This window comes from Apus apus, chromosome 2 (assembly GCF_020740795.1).
Source record: "Apus apus isolate bApuApu2 chromosome 2, bApuApu2.pri.cur, whole genome shotgun sequence".
In the NCBI taxonomy this organism is placed as follows: domain Eukaryota; kingdom Metazoa; phylum Chordata; class Aves; order Apodiformes; family Apodidae; genus Apus; species Apus apus.
This window is the reverse complement of record NC_067283.1, coordinates 41,882,045-41,905,965: the sequence shown is the minus strand read 5'-3', so window position 1 is coordinate 41,905,965 and position 23,921 is coordinate 41,882,045. Positions and strand designations below refer to the sequence as shown.

The 23,921-nt window shown below is 39.0% G+C and overlaps 1 protein-coding gene across 6 annotated transcripts in view; it reads right to left on the bottom strand.

Moving 5' to 3' along the window:
• The window catches only part of RBMS3 (RNA binding motif single stranded interacting protein 3), a 448,136-nt gene that overhangs the window by 115,411 nt on the left and 308,804 nt on the right, over nucleotides 1-23,921 (bottom strand). The window lies entirely within an intron of this gene.

Here is a 23,921-nt window from a genome sequence, read left to right as displayed (position 1 = left end):
AATACTCCTAATAGATTTACAGACCCAGAAGACTTGATCGTGGTATTTAATCTGACCAGTTACCTTCAGCCTAAGAGCAGAGAGAAGAATCTAAGTGAAGAAACCTGTTTGAAAGCTGTCTTCTCATGCTCCTGATCCACAAGCTGACTCTGACCCTTCTTTGAATTCAAGGAGATGCTACAGAGGAGGCTGCAGCAAGCATTTAATATGCCATGGGCAAAGGCTGTGAGCCAATGGCTCTAATCCATGGAGAACAGTGTTTTTTCTCCTATTTAAAAAAAAAAAAAAATAACTAGGAGAGACAGAGTGTGCACCCACTGGGACTCTTCTATAAAAATGATCTTTGACATCCAGCTGTCAGAAGAGGAGAGGGGGAAGTGCAGCTGTGAGAGTGGAAGGAGATGCTGAACTGCTACAGCCACTGGTAACAATCACTGTACACGGAACACCCAAGCAGAGTGCTCCTTGGGAAAAGGGGTAAGCTGGCTTTTTTTAAGTTTGACTTGAGATGCTTTTTACAATGACATAAGAGGAGTAATCCACCATTGCTGTCAAAAAGGGAGCCTCAAATCTACCTGTCTTGCATTTCCTTATTTCATGAAGCTGCGTTTCACAACATTGACATCATGTTAGTTCTTATAATTATGCACAACAGACAGCAAGGTGTTAACAGGCAAGTTTAAGGGCTCTGCTTTTTTAAATTTTTTCTTTTCTTTTTTTCTTTTGGTTGTTGCTGGAAAAGCTAAAAAGCCCTATTAATTTGCTTGGCTTTCACTCTCTTTACTAATCAGAATGGCTAGCAAGAGACTTTTTGGTAGCTGAGAAATACCTGTTTACCAGTTTTCACTAGTAGCACCAATTAACACAGCAGGAAATACAAATATTTCTACCATGCAAGTGATCTTTGCAAGGCAAGCACACTCTGAAAAATGACTCCCAATACCTGTGCAAGGTTCTACTCTCCAGCACTGGAAAAGAGAATAGGAGAAATGTATTTTTAGTCTTTTCCAAGAAAGAACAGCTGAATTATTAATAATAATAATAATTAAAAAAAACCCTGAACTTTGTCAGAATGTGAAAATGCATGTGAGATGTAATGTCTATTAGCTTCTATTTAGCATCTTCCTCACACCAGGGAACTTTATAATAGGAAGCAGCTGAGGAGAAATCAATGCTGGCCTCCATGGATGCTCTGTATTCATAGGGATGGCTCCTCTGATTGATTTGTTGGAAACACAAGAAAAAAACAATTTAAATTAAAAAAAAAAAAAGCCTAATGAGAGCTAAAGTCTATATGAGGGAAGAGCGAGAGACTAACACCAAAACAAGGAAGAGATCCCTACCATCTCCTCTGACCTTGCTTTATTAATGCTTTGTGTATACAGACAAGGACAATGGAGTAAGAATGGCTTCTTCCGTAAATTTGATCCCCCAAGGTAAAATAATCAGGCTAAACCACTTCAGGTATGACAAAGTACGAGAGGAACTACTTGGCTGAAATAATACCAGAGAGCCATTCATTCTTCTCCAGTTCACAAACCAGACAGCCCTATTCTTATTTCTTTATCCTTGTAATAATATCTCCCTACTTGCACTGCTGCAAAGCTAATCCTCCAAGCTTCCACACAGCACTACGAGGACAATGCAAAACTACACAGCAGCCACAGGTCAGTCCAGCACCTGATACTACCTTAAGAATATAGTCCTCCTAGAAAAGAAATGCTTCTCATAACCAGTAAAAAACGTACATAATGCCCCTTTCATCCTCCACATTGAATTAAATACACTGTACTAAACACAGGTATTCTTCATAGCCATAGATATCTTTCTCAGCAACTGTTAATCAGGGAGCCCTATACCTGCTGGAAGCAGAGACATGAAGCAATCACAGAGGCACAGATGAAGCTTGAAAACGGTATGAAATACAAATTACACTGTACATAAATTCAGCTCAGTGCCACTCTATATGTAAAAAGCTAACTACATGTTCTTGGTGGGCAATCGTCTTGTGCCTATTTTTTTTCTCAGCAGTGCCGTGCATGTCTTATCTGCACCACAGGTCTCTGTTGTATATCCGGATGGTGCCTAATGCATAGAAATCCTGTTGAGATCAATGAAACTTCTACGCATAGAAGGGGCAGCGAAAGAGCAACAGAGATTCCTGGAGCAGATAAGCCTTAAAAAATCAAGTTCAAGGAAGGTGAGTTTGCTCTGTATGACTAGCTGAAGATTTATCTCAGGCTTTATACAATTCACAGAAAGCAAAAGTGAGGTCTGAGGTCATTGTTTTTTAAAGGATCACGGAATTAATTGTATGTAGAGGCAGATCGAGCAGTTCTGCACACAGTCCAACACCAACAAAGAGCAGCAACTATTGTCATCCAGCACAGATATGGAGTCAGCATATAGATGTACTAAGGTGTAAAAATTCCAAATAGAATGGGAGTCTTAAGCCTAATGTATAGCTGTGCACTTAGTCTGAAGTGGTTTTGGCAGAAAAGAATCATGACATAACACTTAGGCTTAACAGCAGAGTACTTACTCTTGTCTTTTGTCTCCTGGTGGTGGTGAAGTGGCAGAACAGAGCTGGTTATAATGCAAAGTGCTTTCATCCATGCAGGATTACGCCCCTTTCTCTTCCTCACAATTTCCATTTGTGTGCCCTCCAGGATCAAGTATATTTTCTCAGTACATGACAGAATTATTGGGGAAACCAAGCTCTCCTAAGGGTTCATACCTTATAATCACTTAGCTCAACCTATTATTTCATACAGACTTCCCTGGATCACTGCTGCTATAAAACACAGAAAACACTGAAGGACACCAAGATTAGGCCATCAGCTAACAACACCACCATGCTTTAAAGATTATGCATTTATATAATTCACTTTGTCTCAAACCTTTGTAGTTAGAGAAATGCCTTTTTTTTTTTTTTTTTTTTTTAATTATTTTCTTCATCTGGGTTAGTACATTCCAGTGCAACATCACAGTCTCTGCAGCTCATCCTTGTAACTCACCACTATAATAAAAATGTTAATACGAATGACCCAGAAAGCGTGCGATTCCTCAGCATCAACACACAACTACCTCTGTCAGACCACATGGGCTTACAAGGTACAAAAGAGCTTTTTGATGTGAAGGACAGATATTCCAGAAAATACACTCTGCTAAACACCGACCTACAAAAGTTAAGAGCTCTTCATCACACAGTTCTGATCATACAAGTATTCCCACACTAAAAAATTATGTGCCCTTTTATTTTATGCTCTGCAGCATGTTCCACATATTGTTAGTCGACTCCATTGGAGTGTACATCCACCCAGCTTTATTTTTTCCTTAATTTTACTTTTTAGCACACCTCCTGTATTTTTAAGTTTTGGGTTTTTTTTTTTTCAAAGTAATATTCTCCCTGCAGAATGATGAATCACTGCCTGTTTTGTTCCTTAAGTATGTCAGCCACCATCCACTACAGGGCCTTATCTGTTACCAGTTCAATTTCACCACAGAGAACCAGTTTGCAACTGTTTTAGCAGTCCTCTATACCCTAAGAGTAATTGCATGTTACTGCCAAACTGCTGAAACAGAAAACATCGACCAAACAATGCAAATAAATGCCTTTATATAGCTTATGCTATAGCTCTATCCCATCCACTTTACCAGCACAGAAACCGGCACTTTGTCATTTGAGCATATAATGCATGAAAAGTGGAAACCTGGACCAGCAGCAGGGGATGGCAGGGGCCACTTCCTCATGTCACAGTCTGAAGTATTAGGAAACAGTACAGGAAAATTTCAAGCTTCAAATCCTTTCTCAATCATTTGCATAGTACAATGCATCATTCTATGCAGAACAGGGACAGGTTTCCTCATTCATGGATGCTCACCTTGGCTGATGCACGTCCACAAGTGGTTATGGAGGATACAAGAGGTAGGTGCATCTCCCACAAGTGTGAACTTCCTATTCTGCACAGAGTGTGCAGAGTCATCAGTCTTAATAATTCAGCCAACTCACTTGAGGATACATCAGGTCATGGCAAAGGGAGTTCAATTCCCAACTTTGCTGCTTTGGCAGCATAATTTATTTACATACGGATGATGAAAAATCAGCTTGAAGATGTAATACAAAGAATAAATCATATCCATGCCATCAAATCATATCTGACATGTGTAAAAACACCTCAATAAAAATCACTGAAATGCTTTTTAAACAGAAAATACTCCAAAAAGTATAGGACCCAACCACTTACACTAAAATAGGTTTTCTCTAATTCCAAGGTTTACACTCTATTTTGAGGGCCAGTCAGCAGAGATTAGGAGGATTACAAACATTTGTTCTGCTCTCAAACTCAGGTTTAGAAACCTGGACATGTGGGTTCTGTTTCTCTCTAGGCCTTAGAGGGTCATGTTGGGAGGTCTTCACAATGACCACACAGAAACTGTCTTTGCAATTTAGTGGGCAATATATAGAGGTTTCAGTTCCCCAAGAATGTCACAGAAAGAGCAGCAGCCTTTGGAAGGCCAAGTCAATTCACCTGAGCAGGATGCTGAATACAAAAGATACCAAGCACTCCTACCCATCACCTCACTATATCTTTGCCTCAGTCTTCTTAGTGGAGAAACTGGGATATTTTTCTCATGTACAGGAACTGAAGGAAGCCAAAATAAATGGTATTTCAAAAATATTACTTCGAATACTGCTGACAGAAACCAGATTTCTTAATCTGTTGAGAGGATCTAACAGAAAAAAAAAAAAAAAAAGAAAAAAAAAAAAAGAAAGAAATAAGACAGCCTCCTTGTGTTCATCCTAAACATGGACAACTTTATATCCTCAGGCACGAAGAAAGAGGCAGTTGCAGTTGTTTGTTACTCTGTGGCACCATCAGTCACTGAAATCTCCCAAGCCCTGTCTCCAGTAAAAGCCAAAGTTTCATACAGTTCCACCCTAGAAAATCACCTAGATGAAGATTAGGTTTGTAAAAGTGCTCTGTCCCTCCTGACACCCCTGCTGACATTTAAGACTGTACATTTTAAGGATCTGAAATGTTGCATATTTATGCTTGTGCTAAGATGAAACCTGAATTCTGAACAAAACATGCTCCAAATCTTTAGCAAGCACCAAGGCAGCTCAAGCCATTAAAATCCACTTGCCACTGATCACCTAGAAGAGGAAATCCTTCAAAGTCATGTAAAACTTTCAACTTAAAGCACTGGTTTCTTTTTCACCAGCTTTGCAGAGATCTAAACCATAATTTCTTCACAAAGTATGAACAATATCATCAGGGATTGAGTGAGAGAAGCATCTGTGCATTTTGTTTTACTCCCTCTGCCAGTCTTCCCCTATAAACACATAACCAGGGCTAAAGGATGATTAAATAGGTAATGGAATGAGGCAAAATGTGACATCTTACTGAAAGATAAGAGGGCAAACACAAGTATTTAAACCGTTCTTCTAGCTCATGATGGATAAAGCAAGCACCATTATGTAGAATAGTCTTCACATTACTTCAAATATCTTACACATCTCTCATAAAGCTTTTGTGTAAAATTTCCCCCCGCATATATAGAAACGAATCATATCACATTATAGCTGGCTATGCATTCTTCCCTGAGCACACTATGTTTAAAATTGCAAAATCCATTTTTATTTTCGTTTTCATCTGTCATCTCACTACTAGAAGGAAGGCTTCCTGGAGCGTATTCCATTGCATGTCTGACAATATAAGGTCTGCCTTCAATACACTAATATAAAAAATTGAGGAAAAATTATTACATTTACATGAGGGCACTGAAAAAGTACAGGAGACAAAAAGCCTACACGATTCAGTGTATCTTCTGTTACAAGCCTCTGAGACTTCATCATGAGAATAGATATAATAATGAGTTAGCACAGAAATCAGTCTTTTTTTATTACTCTAATATCTTTCAGATTATTTAATGATTATTTGGATAAATGAGCCTGATATAAATATGCCTCCTTTGTTATCTGTCATCTCACAATACAGCACTATGCAGTACAGTGTTAGTCTCTCCTTGTCCTTACTGTAAGTCAGCCACTTGGAGATGAGGCACTGATAGATTTTTATCTCTGGGGCATTCTGCTCTTTAATTCTGCATTACGAAGTCATCCCAATCAATGTACACATTCACAACATGTTAATGCAGTAAAGCTTTATAAAACTGGTCACGCATGTGTACTTGAAATAAGTGGAATAAAGAAGAAAATACTTGTAAAACATGTATAAAGCAGAAAGGTTGAGCATCCTCTGCAGGGCTAAAACACTCTTCACGATACTAAGGGAGAATCCATAAATATTTAACATTGCTACAAGCAGAGGGATTAACAGAGCAGAGCTCTTTGATCAATACTTGCAGCATCATGTATTATTTCCAACAGGAATGAACAGCAAAATGCTATTTATTGACTAAAGTATACTATACATCACTGAAGTTTAATATAAGGGGACATGAAATTCTCTCTTGACCAGGAGTAAGCCACTGACCTGACGGTAGCCTAATGAACAATTTCTGGCACTGCAGTAGTATTGGATGGTTCCCAGCCTCATTTTCCTGGGAGCTTTCCAAAACACGGAAAAATCCTGTCTCTGACATCAAAAGATTAAATTATTAGAAAATTTAAGATGAAACTAAATAAAGATGGTGTGACAGAAAGAAATGGAACTATGAGTAGTGGAGGGTAAAAAGCAAAAAATCATATGGGTTCACAGCCTAACTAGGTGTTCAATTAGTAGTTCTGAATGAGAAACATTTTTGTTTACTTTTTCTAGCTCATTAAAATAATAAGAAACTGTTTAGGTAGCTTTTCTCCCAATTTCATTTTATGCAGAGCCAAGCATAAGAGCCAAAAGGGGACAGCAAAGGGGAACTTGGTGCTTGTTGCAGCAAAGCAGAAACCATCTGATCACACCGTAGGCCAGTGTAAAAGTAAAAACCAAGTTCAAGAATGCAAACTGTAGACATGTGTGAAATAAATAACCTGTAAGCAAACATTATTTGCCTTGTCATTCTGAGTCTCTCAAGATATATTGCAGGATTCTCACTCATTAGTTTCACCATATGAAATTACCTGGCACTACTTGGGAAAAATCAACTTGTGAACCTGACTCTGCTCTTTTACACTTCACATTTTTCCATTAGCAAAATGCCTTCAAATGGTGTGGTTCCCACCCTTCCTGTAAACTGCTGCTGCATATTTGACTGCAAAGGAAACGCAGAAACAAGGAACTTCACATCAGATATTCTTACCTGTAAGACCTTTTGAAGACAAATTGTTGCATTCCACTGTCCTCAAATTCTGTTCTCATTCCCCATCTTTTCTGTTGCATGTACTGTTTGTTTACTGTATGCATATAAGAGCTTAAACTAGGTAACACACCATATAAAATCTCATAATCACAGATTGGTAGGGATTGGAAAAGACCTCTGGAGGTCATCTAATCCAGCCTTATTGTTAAAGGTAGGTGGGACAGGTCAGTGGACACCTGGGTAGACCAGGTGGGACAGGATTGCATCCAGGTGGCTTCTGAATACCTCCAGAGAAGGAGTTTCCACAACCTCTCTGGGCAGCCTGTCCCAGTGCTCTGTCATCTTCAAAGGAAGGAAGTTTTTCCTCATCTTCTTTCTAAGTCCTAGTTTGTGCCTGTTGCTCCTTGTCCTGTTGCTGGGCACTACTGAAGAGTCCCATCCTCTTGACACCTGCCCATTAGATATTTATTAGCATTTATAAGATCCCGTCTCAGTCTTCTCCAGGCTAAGCAGCCCCAGGTCTCTCAGCCTTTCCTCAACAGAGATGTTTCAGTCCCCTAACCATCTACGTAGCCCTCTGCAGCCCCAGGTCTCTCAGCCTTTCCTCAAGGGAGATGTTCCAGTCCCCTAATCATCTACGTAGCCCTCTACTGGACTCTGCAGTATTTCCTTGCCTGTCTTGAACTGGGAAGCCCAGAACCGGACACAGAACTCTAGATGTGACCTCACTAGGGCAGAGTAGAAGGGGAGGATAATCTCCCTCCACCTACTGGCCACACTCTTCTAATGCACCCCAGGATGACATCGGCCTTCTTGGCAACAAAGGCACATCGCTGGCTCATGGTTAACTTGTTGTCCACCAGGTCTTTCACAGAGCTACTTTTCAGCAAGTCAGCCCCTAACCTGTACTGGTGCATGGGGTTATTCCTCCTTAGGTGCACAGGACCCTACACTTGCCTTTCTTGAACATCATTAGGTTCCTCTCCACCCAATCCTCCAGCCTGCCCAGGTCTCACTGAAGGCAGCACAGCCTTCTGGTGTATCAGCCACTTCTCAGCCTGTTTTGTACCATCAGTGAACTTGCTAAGGATACTCTCAACAATACAAGTAATACTACACGTGTTAGTATAAAGTCCAGCAATATATACCTGTACTGCAGCAACACAGACAACAGATGCAGACTTCATGCGAACCTCTTTTTCTCTCTATGTTGATCATGGATGAATTAATCCCGCAACAGTCGGCATCTGAAAACTGTGCTTACCTGATACTGATGAGACAAAACTCACATTGTAGTGTAGGGGAGGACTTCCAGTGCATGTGAGCTCCGCTGCCTTCAGACTCACAGTCTGCCAGGGCTGAGCTCATTTCCCATAGTTCATAACCTATATTTGACAATGCTACACATTTCTGACTTCAAACCCATGCTGCTTATTTGGAGCTAGGTAATGTGAATAAAACAAAATAACTTTTGCTCAGAAAGGAACTCTCTCAGTTTTCCCTTCACAGCTGCATTTTCTGTTACTCAGTTCAAGTAGGCCAAAGTGACTGAGTGACCTGACCTAATCTTTTTAAAGGGCTCATATACGGCTTTCAATCTCTTCCTTGCTGACTGACATTGTATCATACCTAGGAAGCAAAGAGGAGCTTTCCTTTTAAATTCTGAATAAACTTTTCCACAAAGTGTAGTTAAACTCCTATTTCTAAGAAGGAAATTCATTAGTCTAGTAGACAATAGTTATCTCATGAGCTTTCTAAGCAATACATGTCAAAAACTAAATATGAAAGTCCAAAGAAACCAGAAAAATACAACCATATACTCCCTTGCATAAAATGACATTTATTCCCCAAGAGCAATTCTTGAAGATAATTCCTTAAATTACCATTTTATATTTTTTCTTTCCAAATATGGACCTTCTTTTCTCTCAAAGCATTTTTACTTCTTTTGCAGTGACAAGCTTTCCTTATGCTTCATGAAGAGTTATGACAACACTTTATGATGGCTTTTAACAATCACCCATAATCCTAAACACCTATCAGGGATTTCAGAGAATAAATTTCAGCAGTCACTGAAATAAGACGTCACCAACTTGAAAAGGTTGCCATCTCAAGCTACCAGACTGACTTGTTTTCTACAGTTGGCTTAAGAAGCACAACTCCATAGTGCTAAAGTAAATGAAACCAAATCAAACACTGCAATCATTGAAAGTACTGATGCAGGAAAAGAAACCACAAACTGAATAAAATCTGAAAAGCAAAACCATTTCCAGCACTGCAGTGAGCCCACAAGAACTCTTTAGGGCATCTGAAGCAAATGATAGATATTCTCTTGGCCGATAACAGGACTGACGCACGTAACATATAGTGTATATAAATTATGTGGAGTAGAAGAGGAAGAAGATAAGAGGATGTATGCACTTAAAGAGGAACAAAGACATCAAGAGTAAGAGAAAATATCCTGGAGGAAATTTTTAATGGCACTAAAGAGATTACTCATATTTAGAGACACTCAGAGAGAAGACAGTGTACACTAAAATAGGTGGCTGAAGGCAGACCACAGGTACACATTCAATACCCAAAAAACTAAGGAAAAAAAGAGAAACAGTCATATTAAAGAACCTTCTTACCATAAAACCCTTTCCCACCTTTTCTTCTTTTTAATGCAAACTGTATACATAAATGTGTGTACGGAATTTTAATGAGATGTAAACTTTAAATGTATTAAAATGAATTATGCAGGAAAGCAGCAGGAGAGCAACAGATGTACAGATTCAAGGGTGACATGCTTAGTTTCACTTGATGAATGTTTGTTTTGTTGTTTTGAAAACTTAATGCAATGAAATATTTAAAGTGAACAAGAAACTTTAAAACTGACTTGGGGGGTGGATTACTTCCTTATCAGCACAGGGTTTTATTGAAGAAAATATGCTGCTGTCATCTGAATCAGGACTCTACAAACAACAATTAGACAACTCCAGATATTTTAGGAATGTCTTACAGATAGTGTGTTTCTGAACCATGGTATAGCACCTCTTATGGACCACGAGGCCATAGAACAAAGTCATGACAGCAAACCTAAAGGACATTTTTTCTAATTAAAAGGTGGTGATACAATAATCTTCAAAAACTTCTGAAGGCTAGTAGAAGACCAAGGCTACCCTTTGGTCCAAAAAAAATATGAACCACTGCTTTTACCTACACCAAATAGAGACACTAACAATTGTAGAAACATTATTAACATTTAATCATCTTCCTTCCAAGTACTTAATCAAATGAAGAATTATAAAATTTTGAGAAACCCTCCATCCTTTGAAAGGTATTGAAATTTAGGCATTTAAAGCAAAAGGACACGTTGAAAACTAAACAAGAGATTCTCTGCCTAGGCTCTTCAGCTTTCATTGGCAGCAGCTATGAGGGGGTCAGATACATATGCTTGATTCTCCACTGTAGCCTGTACAGCATATAGAGAAAAAACAAGTACTAAGTCTCCGATTCCACAGCCTGAGGCAAAATCCCGGAACTGTAAATAAGAGTAAGGTTGTAATGCCCAACTGAAAGTGATTGTGAATGAAGCAACCAAGAGGAATTATAAACCTTGCCCACAGTGCCTCAGGGAATCAGAAAATTTTTATTATTTCCAAAGAGCAAGAATGTTCATGAGAATACCCAGCCTCCATGAGAAAATTGTTCATGAAGCAAGTTAAAGAACAGAGGAGGTTATGATGACATAACTTGCATGCCGAGCCTTTGAAATGATAGCCTCGTGAGAAACAACATGAATCAGAAGGATTCTTTGATTTTTTCCTTTAAAAAAAAAAACCACAAAAAAACCAAACCAAAACACAACCCCCCCAAAAAAAACCCCAAAAACAACAACAACAAAAAAACAACAAAAAAACCCAAAGAGAACAAAAACACAACACAAAAACCTCACATGGTCCAGTATGATGCTCTCTACCATTTAGAATGGCTGGTAGCCAAGAAATGCAAACTAGCCACGTATGAATGATACAGCTGCAAGGTTGTTCTGCAAAAACAAAAGAACTTTTTGTGGCCTAATAATGTTTCCTGACTCCAATCCATCTATGAACAAATCACTACTGATAAGAGCAGTGGCAATGAAAAACCTTCTGGGTAAAAAAAAAATATCTAAATTGCATAATTGTATTACTTTTATAACAATTTAAACTCAGGCTTATCTGTGTATCTGATAGACACTCTTCCTCCCCCAATATCTTGTTCCCCCTAAATTCTTGATCCACAAGCAGAATACATTTTCATGGTGGACTTTACCAAAGTATATTTTAGTTTCATGCAAATTCAATTAAACAACAGAGTGCAATTATCTGTTTACTGGCAAACAGGCAGCCCACATTAGTTCAGCTCTGCTTTGCTGAACTGTGTTCAACTGCTCAAAGCATTCAGATGTTTCATTATGAGATTTCATCAGACACCCCTGGCTGCAGCACCACGGCACAGAAAATGGGATGCACAATGCCCCCTGCTCTCCACATTTTGGCTGCTGCTTTTTAAAAGCTGCCTCTGCTCTCTACAGCAGCTGTTTACAAGTATATCAAAGCTTAGGATAGCTTCATGTATATATGGTTTGAATTATCCATACCTTATCTCAGCTGCTCCCTTCCCTCCCTCCCTTTTTTCAGCATGGAAAATTGAAAATTAATTGTAGTGGCTTTGCTTTTGCCTTACTTCAGTCATAATGCCTAAAAAAACAACAGTGATGGTATTTTATACTATATTAACCACATGCAGCCTTACATCCTGGTGTAAGTTCCCACCAGCACACATGAAGCCACCCTGTCCCTGCACAGCTGAGCTCGCATCCGCATGCTGATGGCACAAGATACAGCTGGCTGAATTGCCTTTTAAACCTGAAACTCCTGATGGAGCCAGGAAAAGCCTTGATCCTTGGAAACGTTTCAAGTGAGCTGTCCCCTTTCCTGATGCAGACAGATCTCAGATCTGAAATGTCACGCACAATTACCCTAGAGTCCTTGACTCTGAATCTCCAAATAATTCCCAGCATTATGCAGGCTCTTCTCTTCCCCTGGAAAATTTTAAGGCTTGATTTTAGTGAAGTACAAGACTCATTCTTCAGAAATATTGGCTAAAATGAAAGCTGGGACTTATGATGGAAAAAAAAAATCACACCATTTTTACAAATTAAGCAGCAAAATGCAAAATATCAGGAAAAAACAGAAGAATCATAGAATGTCTTGGGTTGGAATACCTCCTTACGTGGGCAATCTAACGATTTCCAGACTACTTTTTATTCAATCCATGTTTAGGACCTCTCTAATTAGGATAAAACATCCTTCTTTGTGATGGTGGAGCGTAGAGTTGGCGCTAGGAATTGTATTTGTACTGTGATTTAGTATTACAATTGTGCATTATAATTGTTTTATCATTCTTGTGTTGCGATTTCCATATGCTGCTATATCACTCTTCTAAACCAAAATCCCACGAAACACCAAGTGTCTTCAAACATGTAACTTTGGTATTAAAACTTTAAATCCTCTGCTGCCTCAGTTACATTGGATAGACCACAGCCTGCAGGTCAAGACAGGCAGTTGCCAAGTCTCCTTGGAGCTACAGAGACAAGAGGTTGGTGAGTTATGGGCCAGTAGCAGGACTCTCTGTTTCTAAGGGGCCCAGGAAGTAAGGCAGTGAGGTGGCTCATGATATCAAGGCTGCTTTGATGGCCACATGCATGGGCCACCATCACAATGGCCACTGGAGCAATCTTCAGATGTTCCATGTCTCCAAAAAGACCTGGAGCAAGCAGATTCCAGACCAGCAGTCTGCTGTCCTTTGGGTGGTGTGCCAGAGAGCATTTCACTGAGTAATGGACTGGATCATTTGGCTTGGCAGGGAAACACAACAGATTAAGAAGAGGGACATCTGGGATGACATCTTTAACACATGAGTCATCACCAGTCCTTGTGTAAATGATGATGAGGTGGACTCCATGAAGTAAAACCACTTGAATTTAGTCCACAGAGCAATCCCTGTAGGCATATGTTCTCACCCTTACTGTGCCCAGACAAGAGGGATGTTCATTCATTTGCCAAATGTATTAAGCTCACTGTGTGACACCAGTGATTGCTAGTGCTGGTCTGAGATGGGAGTAGAATATCACCAGCCAACACCTTCTCCTCCTTGGAAGATGGCTCATAGGAGATGGGCTCAGATGAGGTATGTGCTCATAAAGCTCATGGAAGAATATAGGGGGTGACCAGAGAATTGTAAAGAAAACTGAACTGAGCTCAACACAAAAGGCACTGTAAATTGGCTTTTGTTTTAGATAAATGGCACTATGAGTTGACTGGATCACCAATCTGTGTAAATGGACTTCCTTAAATTAAGGCTCCTCCTAAGCCAGTCAGCCCAGCATGGACAAAGTGTCTACAAGTCTCAGGTCCATATAAAGTATAAAAATGGGTCAACTAATACAAAAAACTTGGAAATGAGCAGCAGGTTTGAGCTGGCTTCAAGACATGTATTCCACTCCAATGACGGAGGATGCTCAGTGTCATGATGATGAAGCATATAGAGACCAGCCCTGGAAATCACATTTTTACTGTGATTCCACTGTATATAACAATAACATCATGCTTGCATTGGGGTTTCAGAATATTGCTGTATTTCTCTTCTAAACCACAATCCAGCATAATGTCTTCTATCTTTGAATAAGTAAATCTTGTATTAAAACACTGAACCCTTCTCTTGTGAAATATCTGAAGGAAGCTGGTCAGGGAGGATTGGACTCTGACAATTAGAAAGCATTTCAGGAGGAAAAATGTTTTCTGTGAGCTCTTAAAATTATGTTACTTAAAATTTAGTGCAGAAACTCAAATCTTGTCCCTTTTATTTTATACTACGAAAAAAGCAATAATATAACAAAGAATATAAATAGATTAGAATCTTCTCTCTCAATTAAGCAATAACAGCCATGGGAAAGCAGTGATGATGCTGTTAAGTGCCTATTCCCCAGCATCCTCTTCTTGTGAGCTCACAAGCCCAAAGACATTCTCAGAACTGTCATCTCACTGTGCATGGAAATGAGCAACAAATTTTAAGGCAAATAAGGGAGAGAGAGGAAAGAAAAAAAAAAAAAAGAAAAGAAAGAGGGGAAGTATTTTAACCAGGAAATTAAAACCAGGATCTAACAAAAGCCCTAAGAATGTTTCTAATTTCAGCAAAGGAGAAGACTCAGCATCTTAAAGACTGTGTTTTTGTCCGGAATAGAGCTTCGAGATTTCCAAACAGGCAACAAGCAGTGACAAAAATTCAATACACAGAAAAAAGAATGAAATTGAAAACAAAATAGCAAAAGAAAAATCTATTGGCATGTCAAATGCAAGGGAATGTGCTGAGAACTGGCTGTTTTTAAGACTGATGCCATTTTTAAAAGGTAGCATGGAAGAGAAGGCACTGGTTTGAGTTGATAGATGCTTTAGAGTTCTTAACAAGAGAAAACAGGAAATACCTAAGGAATTGTTATTTTGTTTTTGGCAGATATTAGTGACAGACCTTTAACGTGCCATAAGAGCAAAAGGATATCCTCTCTGACTGGAACACTAGGCCTTTTCTAAAAGCTAAGCTCAATTGCAGAAGCCCATAAAAATGAACTGATGCATGTGAATGCTAACATTCATGGCTCAATTCCCCACCCAGCTCAGCTGAGATCTAATTCCAAGAGACAGGTATTTCAGCAGAAAAGCACAGGCCAACAAATTAAAAGTAGAATCTGGATGGAAGACGCAGACACCAATGGTCTCAAAAATCAGCACACAATTGTAAAATGTCAGGAATCTTAATTCCTTAAAAAGGAGTACCTAGAAAAACAGATTTCTAATCTCTAAAACCAAAATAAACCCAATTAAACCATCAAAACGAACACAATTTGACTTTAGGAAGAGTTAATGAGCTTGGACTAAGATGCAGGATTAAAACCCAGATTACTTTGAGATCCACTAGTGAAAAAGTATATGGAAAATCTATGCATTTATTATTACTATTATTAGCGCTCAAAACTTCCAACATGGCACCAAGCAAATCTTCCCTTCTTTCGTCTCACCTTCCCTGTCATAAAGAATGGCCAAAGATTAACCAGCATATTACCCTGTGAGTTAATTCATCAGTGACATGTTCAAGTACTAGGGATATGGAGTGAAAATAGTTATGCATATTGAACAAATAAAATTATCCAAAGCACAGAACAGAAGTGTGTTTTAATGTAAACTGGATGTCCCTATAAATGTGGAAATTGAGAGGAGTTATTAGCTTTTTAGACAATCCAGAGAGATTGACTTTTACCTATACAAAATTATTAATATTCATTTGTCTTTAAGAAAAATATTCAAAACCATCCTTTAAAATGTTGGCAGATCTTAGGAAACAAGCTTTGCTCTCTCACCCAGCTGCTCCTGTACTCTTTAAATAGAAGTTTCAGACTCAGGAGACCACTGCTGTTCAGGAAAAAAAATCAAGCATGTTCTTAAAATCTGAGTAAGGCTTATTTGAGTACGTGCTAAGTAACCTTTCCCAACTAAGGTCACCAATAATATTTCAGGGGGAAAAACAAACCCTAACACACACACACATATATGTATATTTATACACATGCAAAATCCTATAAGAATCAGCTTTGATGAAAAATAGGCTTGGCAACAATTCTGGCATGACAGGTGGGACCACAACTCAAATTTTCCCAGATTGGTAGGCTGTACCTTCATCTACAAAAATCAACAACGGTATGTTCAGTCAACATCTTTCACACATTAGAGCTCAAAACGCACAAGCAAAACGGACAAAGTAAGACATAGCTGTTATACGGATTTCACTCCAATGATACAAACTTGTTATCAAACTAGGTTATCAGACAACAGTGGGTTTCTTTTGTCTGATCTGTCACAGCATAAAACACTAAGCATTTTTGACTCTGCATTGAGAAAAAGATAGCAATGAATAGTCTCCAGGTCCAAGCCACTGGCACCCTGACTTCCTACCAAGAGTAGAGGAATCTGTGCTGTCTCATCAGCTCGCAACACCCTTCCTTCAGGAGCAGATAAGTGACAAGATGCAGATGGTGTTTGATGTACTGCTGCAGGCAGAGGCCATGTAGATGCAGGACTGTATTTATGAGAAGTTCAGTGCAGCTGAGGCTGCTCAAAACCCATGGAGGAAATTTCTGAAATGCTGGCATAACACAAACAGTGACAGCAAGGCAATGCTAGCTGCAGGGAAATCACACTGCACTAAGGCTGCTTGGAACAGGAAAGAGTTATGGACAACCACTCTATTAATCAAGATACTTTCTCCTAGGTACTCAGCATCAAGGGAGTGAGATGCAGTCAGTTGTTCTTCAAGTAGTTTCTTGTGCAGGTTAAGCTGTACATTAAGAAACATTAAAAAAGTAAGAAAGTTAGGATTAAAACACAAGACCAAACCTACAGTATTTCTAACTGCTGCAGATCTCTCACAGAAAGCATGCATTGTGAAGCTTCCACTGTAGTACCTAACTAAGAACTGTCTGCTCATGGGTCTGCTGGAAGGACTGACATACTAAATAAACTGGTATCATCTCTTCCCTTGACTGATCCTTCTCTGCCACATCTCCCTTAGATGGTGTACACAAACTGTTCATAGAACCACAAATGGAATCTGCCAGCTGTGTTAGATAACGGAGTTATTCTGATTTTTAACTAGTGTTTGCAAGTTCTGACAGCAACATTTGCTTTTATTAAATACACTTGTGCTGGCTAAAGCTTTTCAGGTTGCCTCCTTAGGGCTCTACTACATGTTTCAGATTGAGAATGGACTGCTTGGGATACATTGTGCTCCTGGAAAAAGGGCTAGATTACAATGGCCATTTTGCACAGCAGTTAATGTTAGTCTCTGCCTGTATTGCTCTTACCTTGCAGAAGGTTAGACACATGAAAATAAATAGAATTAAGTTTGTGTTTGTCATTAGAAGATGTGTAGCAATCAGGCAGAAAGGTTTTCATGTTCACTGCTAGGTACAGGATCCGATGCATGAGAAAGGGTAATGAGATAACAAATTAGCCATTGATTTAGACCCGACAGTGGTGAATGAAAACCATTATGTGGTGACTGCTCTTTTCTGGGGTCTGTTTGAAGTATGTTGGTGGTCCTCATGTATTTCCTAGGAGAAAAACATCTGCTAAACAAAAACCACTATCAAAATCAATATAATTAGCATCTTTTTGAAATTCTTGGTTTAAAGGAAGGGTGGGTCTTTTTCCTGTTAGTGAGTTTATCTTTCTTGTATGACAAATAGAAGCTTTCAGCTTCCAAGATGTTTTTGTTGGATAAAGAAGCAGTTTTACTTCCAAGGTCTGACAGTCTGGCTCCATCTATTAATTTTCATACACTTGGTTATATTAATGTTGAATAATGCTCGAAAGTTTCATTTAAGCCTAAAATACTTCAGTACCTAAGTATCTATGCAGTTGAATGGAACTGATGTACCTTTCAATCAAACTACTTACAGAAATGACAACAACATTAAATTCTGAACAGATAATGGAGGAATAGTATGGGGCCCACTTACAAAAAAAGGCCTCCTGTACATCACTACTCCCATGTCCAGAAAAACCTTCTGGAGTCAAAGATCACACAAAATGTTCAAAACAGAAGAATCCTGAGTCAGACCTGTCATGTACATTTTTAGGGGTGTCGAATACTTTTTATTTTTCCAAAGCCACGAAACAAGCAAGACCTTGGGGGAAAAAAGCTTTAAAATTAAACTTAGACACACTCCAATATCTTCAGTATTTTCCATCTTGAACTGCTGTCCCATCTACATCTTTTATCTTCCTAGTATTGAAATTAAACCCCACTTTAAATGCAATGCCTAGGACACAGTGCTAAAACCAATGACCTGGGTCATGTGATGCATAAAAGGACTGTGTTTGGTTGCAACTACAGGCAGGCAAAACATATGCTTACATAAATGAAAATCTGCCTACCGACACTCACTATTCTTCCTCACAATAATGTGATATGCTGAAACACAGATAACTAACTGAAAAGAGAACTGCTCAGCCTAAACCTGCATCCATCACATTCCATGCCTGTTGGAATCATAGCCTCCTAAAGCAGAGGCAAGTTTCTTGGTGCTGCTGCTCGAATGTAGGGGGAGGACTCTCCACTGTTAGAGGATCCAACTCACTTTCCCTGGTTTCTATTAGAGCCACCCTTGGGGCTAGTCTGTAATAAGATAAATTAGAGATTAAACTAACCAATGACATCAACTCCTGTATCAGCGAAGGACAGGCTCTCAGAATGTATTTCCTCCTATGCTACCAGGCTTCTTTTGAAAATCCCAAATGCTGAAGCTTTCATTACACTGTAATGTAAAACTCAACTGATGGAGAATTTCTGGAAGGAGAGAGCTTTGGAGGGCAGGTGCCCACTTGTGATGCTGTTATAGTGAGCAAGGTTGTGGGGGGAAAATCTGGACAAGAATACAGTCTGTAGACTGCTGGGTCATATTTTCATAATTTGAATACACAATGCAAAATTTTAGACAGATGGCTCTGAACTACATAACTTTACATACAATCTCAAAGGCATGGTATTTGCTGAAGAGGTGGGGGAAAAGGAAGGAGGGAAAGGGGAGTGGAAGAGAGGAAAAAGGAAAAGGGAAAAGGAAAGGGAATAGGGAATGAGGAAGGGCAAGGGAAAAGACAGAACTGAAAAACCCCACATAATCACTGAATTCACAGTGTAATCAGTAATTAAATTGAGGACCATGCTGATTGCATTCAGTAATGTAATATTGTAACTGAAAAGCCACCCATGGGAATTGAAATTTGTTTTGTTTTGATCTTTTTGTGGCTAAAACTTGCATTTTTTAAATGAAGTTTTATATCAAATAAGGCTCAGAAAACCTGACCTTTCAAAAGTATTTTCTCGTACCATATCCATGCAACCCTCCTCATTCATTTTTTTATTTCTTTTTCTTTGCTGAACAGCAGCAATTCTAGAAATACTATGTACTCAAGGATCATACACAGGGCAGTGGGGGAAATGCTACATATAAAATACTGTTTTAACAAGCTTTAACAAAAAGGATAAATGTAGAATCAGACATTCAGCACCTCTTCCCTCTCTCTTGATGTCTCTTACATTAGAGAAGGTGAATTACAGATACATCATAGACAGTAAGGCAGTCCTAGTAAAACGTAGGCTGTTTTGCCCCTCTTTCAAATTCCTGTGATTGAACTTGGGAAAAACCTTTCTATGATCTTGTGATCAAAAGCTGCCATTCAAACCAAGAAAGACTAACAGAAAGGGCCAAGAAATGGGGCTTTTACAGCTGCTAAGGACTGCTGACCAGCATAATAACATCGTTGTTGTGACAAAAAAAAAAAAAAAAAAAAAAAAAAAAAAAAAAAAGTTAGCCTGTTAGCCTCCTGCTTTCCCAGTGCTTTCACGGGCTGAAATGCTTTTTTCTGTTGTGCAGTACCATTTGAGGCAAAGAGAGAGAGAGAGAGACTTCAATTACACAAGAGGCTCAAAACATATGGAAACTGCTGCTTTGTTCATCTTATTTTGTTTGGATGGATCACAAAGGAAAAGATCTTCATGTGCTACTTCAGACACTTCATGCCACTTCACGCTCTCAGGGTGGAAGCCCCACAGAAGAGTCCTCAATGCTTCTCTGGTGGTAAGGAAAGATTTACTTTAGGAGGAAGGGAGAGACGGAGTAAAAATGGCAGAAAGGCAAGACTGGGAAGGGAGGACAGGCCTCATAAACTTCTTTCTTATTATTATATGTGCCTTCCTTCTCTCCTAACACACCCTTTCTTGCTTCACAGTCCTTCCTACAGGCACCCGCACCAAATTCCTCCCAAAATACTAATGCACACACCAAGCACCTGACACTGACTTCACAAAAGCACTCAGAAGTTGGGTTACATATCCTCTCTTTCAAGCCACCTAATTCTTTGCAAGCTCTGCCAGTAAAAATGTTTTTGGAGAAAACCTTCCATACAAGCCCTGATGGAGCAAACCCACCAGAGAGCCTCTGTAAGGTTGTCTGCCACCAAAGTGTGCTCAAAGACAGCAACTGCTGTGTCCTCGTTGCGGCCCGCAGGCAGCACAGACCAGGCACATGTCACCTGGATGCTTCCTGATTTACAGTGGTGTTCCAAAACGTGTGAAAGATCAGTGCTCCAATTTTATTTGGATATCTTAAAAGGCCAATCTCAGAGGCCTTTCTGGCTGAAAGATGGATGTCCAAAGCAGTGTGTCAAAAAATACCTATTTGTACATTGTTAAGCTTCAATGAAACTTTTTTGTTTACGGTAGTTGGAATTTACGGGACAAAGGTTTGGACTGAAACTTCTGACTTAAATTTGTCTATACTTTTGTCCTGGTCAACTCTGAATTTAAAAATGTTTAATGTGAAAGCAAGTGGAGAGCTGTGAGAAAGAGAAGAAGAAGGAAATATGTCTATGAAACAGCTGAAAGGGAAATAATTCCCTTCAGTTAAAAAAAAAAAATCATGTAAACCACTCGTTGGATATTACTGAGTATAACACACTATGATCTCAAGTGGTTAGTCTCTACTCAGCTAGATTGATACCTTTGCTCAAGTTAGCTTTTTAAATTAGTTTTAAACTAGCTGGCTCAGGTGTGACAACACTGTGCTGTATCAGTAGGGCCTGCAAAGCAGATGTACTGCATCATTTATAGTGTTCTGAAGGGACTAATAAAGTAATGCAGGAGGGGAAGAAACAGCAGCAGTTGTGCCACTGATGGCCATAGTTGATGCAAAAGCAGAATTCCTCCCTGAAACCTGAATCATGTACAAATGACTATACAATGTTCCACATTGTTACGTGCTCCAATATGCATGTTTTTATTTGTTTATTTTGCTTTGTTTTAAATTGCCAGCCCTTTAGACCTAAACAATCTGAAATTCAAGCTGTGAACCTTTCTGGCTCATAAATTTTGCCTGTCGTAACACCTGCACAACTCGTCTGTCTCATCTTGGATTTTAAAAGTGCATCCAAGGAACAGCAATGTCCCTGGACCAGAAACTTGTCAACACTTCTGCTGACGTAAGAGGCCCAACAGAATTCAGTGCACATGTTTTCAGCTGTGCTGGTTAAGCAGCAGTAATATACAGAAGAGACTTTTTTAAGTAAGCAATTATATCTGCCTTTGCATATAAAGAGAATGGATTTATTGAATTAAAAGATTTGCATAGTCAGTCTTCAAAGCAAAAATTACCGTGAGTTAAAGGACAAAATACATATATACAAATTAGTTTGGATGAATTGAGAAGTTCATTGCCACTAGGTATTACGAATGAGAAAGGAATGCACTTCTCCATTTATGCTGCAGACTTTTGGAAATTTTTTGAAAGATATGACAAGCGAAAGTGTGACAGAAGGAAACAAGGAATGAACTTTTCTTCATTTATATGCCATATTGTTCTCTAACTTCAATCTTACAAACCAAGTGGAAGATCTTAATTCAAACTGCAGCAACGCTGTTTCATACATCATGACCTGAATTATTGCAACACCACAAGCAAACTGATCTTATGGGATTTTTACAAAGTCACAAAGTATTAAAAAAATCCATTAAATAATCTCTCATTAATTATAAAGCCAGATTACAACCATCTGCATTTCATAATATGTTTTTTCAAATGTGAAAAGATATGGTTCTTTTTCTAAGAACTTACCCAGCAATACAAGCTCAAATAAAACAGACAAATATTTAGCACATCAGGTCTTTGAAAGACAGGCCTTAGACATTGTCAGCACTCTGTCTTCTCTCACACAAATTCCCAAGCTATGTGATTTAGCACTGATACACATCTCCTAATATCTGAAATACAGATGAACCCAACTCATATTCCCCCAAGAAATAAGTGTGTATCAGCTACTGGGGGTTACTGGGTAAACATCTCATTCTGTATCCTGCTAGTTAAAGCAAATCTTTGTTTGAGCTGGATGGAAATGAGATCAAGTCTTGAGTAGACAGGGGAACTTTTTTTTTGTCTAGAAAGAACACACAATCTTCCAAGAAATCTAGGAAATTCTAGGAAATCTGGAATGGATCTTTGCAGCAAGACATGGAATGTGTGCTATGAAACACAAATGTCAGCACCAGAAAGACTACTGAAGGTTACATAAATACAATTCTGGAAGAAAAAAAAAAAAGAAAAAAGAAAGAAAAGGAGCTAAAGATAGAGAAATGTGCATTGTTCAGTGACAAAAAATGACACATTTCACATTTGAAATTCTCAGGAATGCCTTGAAACAACACAAGTATCAACTGACTTTAAAAGGCTGTCTTTGAAAGGCAGGAGACAGTCCAAGTAACACTTGATTTCAGTATAATCACAACCTACTGGAGATCTATAGTTGAAGAGTTGGTACAGGCTGGATTAACCACAAGCAGTACTTGGCTGAGTACCAGTAGGAGGGCAAAGCCAGGAGCCTCTGCTGGTGGTGTGTGAGACATATAAGCTCTAAACGGGAGAGCAGAACGTGAAACATTGATGAGGATGGCCACAGCAGAGAAACCTGCATGAGCCACAAAACAAAGACACAGAGACCCAACCAGAGAACTTCTTTTGAAGCAAAAGGTTTTGTATTTTCTACTAATTCAGTACCCACCTAGAAAGTCCATCTTTATGGCCTTGTCCTGCAAAGTCTATATGATCTTAACCATATTTGATGTCTGAAAAATGAAACACTGTTTCCATGGGGATATTCTTTTCTGGCTGCTGTGCATACCAGCAAGGCACCTCTTAACATCCAACATGACCCAGGCACCAGGTCCACAGAACCCATTCTGCACTGAGCACTTTGTCAGAGAGACCTGAGCTGGGGATTGCTGCCTGCACATTGCTGAGGATGTAGGAAGCACCTGGGGGCCAAAGCAGGAAGAGTTACAGTGGTCTCAGGTTCATCAGCTGTACTCAGGCAGGACAATAACAGAAGGAATTCAAGATTTTAACTATCTGCCAAAGATGAAGACTGAGAACTGACAGAAGTTAAAAAGATGTTTAGAGGGTTTGAGATGCAAAATATATTTCTGCTAACAATGATCTGAGCACATGGATTCATGGATCACAGAAAGCAAAAGATAACAGCAATTCCAAAAAAAATGACAGCCAAGAAATGGAAACAGAATAAAGAAACAGAAAATGCATTAAACAGTTATTTTTTAAGAAGGTCTTTACATGGATCGTATTTTCTGATACAGTATGGAAGGATTTATATACTGCAGTCAGCAGATAACAATGAAAGTATTTACAGAACTGACTTCTACTTAGAAGGCAGACAATATAAAAGATTCGGGTAACATTAACAGCAGATACATTAAAGGAACTGAGGATACAAGTGAGAGAACTGTTTGGGGTTTTTTTTGTGTGTTTTTTTTTTAAATAAAGATAACTTCTGAGATAACAACATGAAACAGAAAAAAACTCTTTTAAAACTAGTTTCACCAAGTATTACCAGCATCAAAACTAGCAGAATGCCCTTTGTTCTGTTTAAGTTCTCTGTAGCAGTCAACAAATGTTTTAAGCCAACTACAAACCAGTATCTACTTTCTACCTTCAGCTGCTGTTTTCTCTTGTTTAA